The 6,000-nt window shown below is 32.3% G+C and overlaps 1 protein-coding gene across 4 annotated transcripts in view; it reads left to right on the top strand.

Annotated features, from left to right (window-relative positions):
- Nucleotides 1–205: 205 nt before the first annotated feature.
- The window catches only part of Pepck2 (Phosphoenolpyruvate carboxykinase 2), an 80,735-nt gene continuing 74,940 nt past the window's right edge, over nucleotides 206–6,000 (top strand). Inside the window, exon 1 of one of the 4 annotated variants that reach the window (XM_085960681.1) lies at nucleotides 206–379. The gene's annotated coding sequence lies outside the window, so the exon portion shown is untranslated. The other 3 variants (XM_085960680.1, XM_085960683.1, XM_085960682.1) reach the window with 3 other exon arrangements.

Here is a 6,000-nt window from a genome sequence, read left to right as displayed (position 1 = left end):
TTACAGTTGAGAATGTCCTACAGAAGTGAACAAAATCAGTGTTTACTAAATTACGTAGAATAAGTATTAAGTAGGTAGGTACGTATTGTGTTTTATATTAATTAATAAATATTGTTTTACTTTGCATATTAAATATCTAACGGCTTATGGCAACATTATTTCGAAATCCACGTCTCAAAGAGTACAAACGTAACAGTTGATAGGTATTCAAAGTAGGTAGGTAAATGGGTAGGTAAGTACTAGCAGAAATTTGAAAAGAAAAAAATGCTCTCACAGTTAGTTTAGAGGTGCAGTGAAAGTTGGTCATACAAAAATCTTATCTCTATTTTTATCTAAAATTTTAGAGCAGTTCAAGTGACATAATAATAATTATTATTTAGTGAGTAAACTCTATATATACATTATTTTAATAATTATCTAAACAAAACCATAGGGCACATACATAAATGATATTTATTATCTAAACAAATTGTAGAATATTTGCATACAGTTTTATTCAAAGGTGATATAGGTACCTATATTATTACATACCTACATTTCATATACGTAAGTCAGAAAGCATTTGCAGGTTTAAATTATTGCATATCAAAGTTACGAGATATATTTTATATTATTATAATATAACATTAAACCGGGCGAAACCGGTGCTGATCGCTATTAAATGATGTGAAATTATTAGTAAGTACCTACATGTTAAGTATAATAATATTGTGTTTTATTTTAAAATTAAAATGGTCTTTGTGCCAAGAATTTATTGTGACTATAGTGATATTTTCTTACCTTGGATAAAATATGTTGTAAACGTAAACTAAGTTAATAAATTGGTAGCTACATATTTTATGAATATTCTAATAAAAAAACAGTGAGTATAAAATTTTGAATTGAAAATCAAATTGATAGTTGTTTGAAATAGTTGAGATTTTTTAATAACTTCACGTAGACTTAAATATTTTTACGCACTAGTTATAAATATTATACCTGAGCGGTTGAGTGATATAAATATAAATGACGTCACTCATTTTTCAATGTCCCATCGTCACATTTCGTCACAAAATCTTTTCCCTCCAGTCTAAATTACGTCACATTTTTTAACCCCCCCATTCGTAAGAATAAAAAAAAATGCTGAAAATGATTGAACAGCTGGTGTAGTTCTCACGGAATTTTTATTATTTATATTGTTTTGTGACGTCGCATTTTCTATAACCTCCCCCCCCCCCAACACATTCGTTAAAAATCATGACATTATATAGATCGCCAAACCCCACTAGGGCGTGACGTCATATATGAACAACCCCAAACATGGAAAATTGACCACGTACCCACTATCTTATCATTTTCATCCTAATTTTTAATTATTGCCGGTATTGGTATTGTCGAGAATTAAGGGAATTTGGTTACCTTCTGGGTGTGGCTGTAAGAAGGTACAATTCTCGAGTGTGGATAAATATAGGATAAACTTAAACACGTTTTAAAGAGTATATTATTTTCAATCATGCATTAAAGGTTTCCACGTAAGCGAAATGCGCATTCAATATTGGCAGTATTTTAGGACGTTTTGGAGAGAGTTTTTATTTTTTACGTTTCATGGCCTGACCGTCATTAAGCCATAAACCGAATCTGGCTTCAAAATCTTGTTCTATTACGTCTGGGTTCACATTTATTTTAATATTAATCTGTTATGTTTCTCTTTTTCTTCTTTCATCCTGTCACGACCCAGCATTGGGGCATAGGGCGAGCACAAGTTTGCGCCACTTCCCTCGATCCATTGCCAACTCTTGCGCCTCCCGCCATTCCAGACCTGCAGCGCGTAGATCGCTTTTGTAGCACCGCTGCAGGGTGAGGGAGGGCCGGCCACGACGACGGAACCCTTGAGGCTGTGCCACAAGGGTACAAAGTATCGCACTCTTTGGCGGCATCCGGAACACATGTCCCAGCCACCTAAAAAAACTGTTATGTTTATATTATAATAAATCACGATAAAATTTGACCTTCTCGAGTTGATTTCATTTTAACAAGGGTAATCGAGATATGCAGTAGGTGGTGGCGAATACTAGCTATAACGAGCGCAAAGAATACTACATTGTACACATTTACACATCGATTAATATGTTATTGTTGGTCTTTTATATTCGGCCACACTCGAAAAATTTATTTGTAAATAATATTTTTGTTTATAGAAAAAAAACTGAACTCTATTATTTTTACAAAGTTCGATGGCAACCGCATAATGTTCATAAAAGTTAAGTTAAGTTAAGACTACAGATCGAATTATTTCACAGTATTTCAGGGCTCGAAATGGACCGCAGCGCACCGGAGCGCCGTTCCGGTTCATGAAATCAGCACAATTATCGCTCCGTCTCGTGGAAAAAATAATTTGACTGTCTGAGGTAGATAGGCCATATATAACAAAAAATGTAACACACTTATTTTTATAAAATATACATAACATTAGATAACTATGTTCATATTTTCGGAAAATTATTGAGCGCTCCGGTTCGTAAAAAATTCTATTTCGAGAGCTGCAGTATTTGAAGCATTCACTAGTTTTGTATGTTGTAATTTCATTACGTACTTACTACGGGTGAAATAGTACACTAACAAGGCCGCGCCAAGAGTGGTTGCCGCCCCCTGCACGATAATAAAAATATTTATTTTAGGGACAATATGAAATAAGTGAAAACAAAATGTCATACATACTTACTTGTATTTTCATCAAATAAGTGTATATTAAGTTTACCAAACAATATATCGTAATTAATGCACACTATTATGAATGGAAAATGGAAATGGAAAATTAAATAAATTAAGTCAATATTTACATAAACTATCACACAGGATACAAGACAAATATCAATACTTTTGACCGATACCTTATCGATAAAGATAGAGTTCGATGTATATGATCCCGATTGGTACCAAGTATTGATAATTTCTGTTTATATAAATATATTATATTATATATTTTGAAAATAATCGAGCGCTCCAGTTCATAAAATTTCCATTTCGAGTGCTAGAAGAGTTGTTTTGTCCGAAAAATAGTGCATTCTCAATTTAATTGAATTATCGATGAATGCTGAAGTAATGTTATTTATTTATTTATAATAGATATATCCTTATTTTACCTAAGGTGACGTGTTTATATAGTGTCTTTCTAAAATGCCACCCACTATAAAATTAATCATAAATCGATTTAGAAATATCTCACGGAAACGTGTCCCAGAAACCCGAAAGCCGTCAACATAAAAACCAACACAACTCTGCTTAGGTATTTCATCATTCACCATGATATCATATTCATGATTAATTTTTTTTATTGGTTAGTATCGAAAAGAGTACAATTATTAGTTACAAAATTATAATTCACAATGCCCGATAGAAGCAGTAATTTAATTTCTTTGCGACGAATTCGCTGATAGCATTTCGTTATAACCGGATTTGTCTGCCTCGGGCCTGCATTTCTTCAGCTGAGACAATAAATAAAATAATAATATATTATACTGACATTATCAATAATTTTAAACAACGTGGAAAGATCAACAAGCGTTTGCTTTAATTACAATAATTATAACTCAATAACACTTAATTAGTCGTTCCTATCTAGCAACAAAGATTCATAATAGAAAAATAGCAAAAGATTAAAAAAACACTTCAAGTTCATAAGTCAAGGCACCTCAGAAGAAAGACCAAATATCGACCTTAGAAGAAATTCGTCGGACTCAGAGGCGTAGCAAGGTGTTTTAGCGCCCTGGGGCAATGATAAAACTGTCTACATTATATAATACAAAACATGCACGTATGGACATATAACATGACTACTATTTATTTAGTTCACATGCACTCGGTTACCATTAACAGATTTAAATAATACGAATTGCCCTTTAGCACTTCTTAATTAATTAATTTTTCTGTGTTATGTGAAGTCCAACTCGACATAGCAGTTTTAAAATCGAATAAAAAATTCCAGGACCCCGATATTTTTTGTTGCTAAAGAATATAACTCGTTGTTTACTCATACTTATAAATGGGGAACAGTGAATTATTGTCAACATATATAATAATATTTACGAGACAAAAGTGCTAAATAATCAATACACAATAATCGAAAACTGTCGCTCTTCAGAAATCAAAATCTTGGCAAGTCAACAAATTTGTATAACTTCTTTCTGATAGGTGATATGTTTTGAACAAAGTAATCTAACATATTTTATGTATACTAATTATAAAATTACATATTATAATAGTTTTTTTAGAAGTAGAAAGAAATAAGACATTTTATTGAATTGCCAAGATTTTACGAGAAACTGCCGTTTTTGTTTCCAGTGTTTTTTTCTTTTGCGACTGTCCATTGAAAATTAAAATAAATGTATAATATTAATAATAAATCGTAACAATTCTATGAGTGCATTATAATGCATGTGTGTACCTGCTATGCGATGCACAAGTACAGTTACTGCAATTTGAATGTACGCATTCAATTCAGTTGCGATAATCGTATGTGACGTTCGTACCAGTAAAATCACTGGTTCTCGATACAAAAATAATTTTATTTTTGACGAAACTCCACTTCTGCGTTCGGGGCAGCTGGCCCGTTTACCAGTCCCTTGCTACGTCACTGGTCAGATCCATCTGACATATGTGCACATAATACTGGGCACTCATAAAAATATGAAATTGGTTTGTGTATTATGAACTCTTAATATATACGAGAGGGAGAACCTAAGAATAAAAAAAAAAGAAAACACCTGAAGCTAGAAGAAAAATTAGTAGACACAAGTCGAGATGCGTTGACTGAATTCAGCATAGCTCAGTATAGGTAAATAAATTAATACTATTAAACTTGTTTCTTAGGTGTTTGAGGTAGATGTTTAGGTGGTTTAACGTCATCAGATTTATGCTCTATCTAACTATTATTATAATAACTAGCCTGGGATAACTAGCCTGAAAATCCGTAGAAGGAAAGATAATAATTATTAATTGTATGAGTAGGTACTAACTAATTATTATTACAGTATCGAGGTATATTATTCACTATAAAGAAATGTTGAAATAATTTACAGAAAGAAACATTTTAAATTATTAAATAAGATTTTATAATGGCGCTAGATTTTCTATGTACTCTTTAAAATTAGTATTTCAAATCACCGATAGATCGCCGATGGTAAATAACATGTCATTAAAAAAATATGTTTCATAAAAAAATATTTCTCTTATTATTTTAGCATTTTGTTGAAAGATAAAAATATAGGTACACTGAGATAATATTTTTAATAATAATTATATAAGTCTTCATAGACTATGAATATATTGGGAATTAGGGGAAGGTTGCGATCATTGGACCAGTGCTTTCATTGGACCACGTAGGTATATCAGAAATAAAAGACGTTAGAAACCATCAGTGACCTCACAAAGCAAGCTTTCCATGCCTCTTTCGCGCCTCTTTTTTTTCAGTCTCATCTTGGACGTGGTAAATGAGTCACACTCGTTGGTGTGTTCATTGTGCTTAAAATATAGCAATCAGGTAAAATTAAAACGAATGTAAGTATGATTCCATTAACTATATTTGGTTGAACTTACATCAATTATATAAGGTAATTTATTACTATTTGCAACTATGATAATAGTTGTTACGTTAATACTTTGGTTTTTTTGTGAAACTTGTTTGTGACAGCACCCGTAGTTGCTATCATTGGACCATGGGTAACATCTACCATTGGACCGGTCCAATCATAGGAACGATTTTATAACATTTTTCACATTATATTCTTTTTGCATTCCTGAATGGCGAAGAGAGGGAATTACTATACCTGGAATGAGCCCAGCATGTAATTGGCATTACAGGCATTAAGGAAAAAAGGAGTAGGTTTGAACGAGGCAAGTCGAATTCTTGGAGTTCCTAAAGCGACACTGAAACGAAGACTAGATGGAAGCAATTAAAAAGCCAAAGAAGAAATTCAGATATTTGGTTCCGAAGGTGATCTACCATTAGAATTAGAGACAGAG

Source organism: Rhyacophila brunnea, unplaced genomic scaffold (assembly GCF_057557595.1).
Source record: "Rhyacophila brunnea isolate RB1 unplaced genomic scaffold, BYU_Rbru_1.0 scaffold_12, whole genome shotgun sequence".
In the NCBI taxonomy this organism is placed as follows: domain Eukaryota; kingdom Metazoa; phylum Arthropoda; class Insecta; order Trichoptera; family Rhyacophilidae; genus Rhyacophila; species Rhyacophila brunnea.
This window is presented reverse-complemented; position numbering and strand designations above follow the sequence as displayed.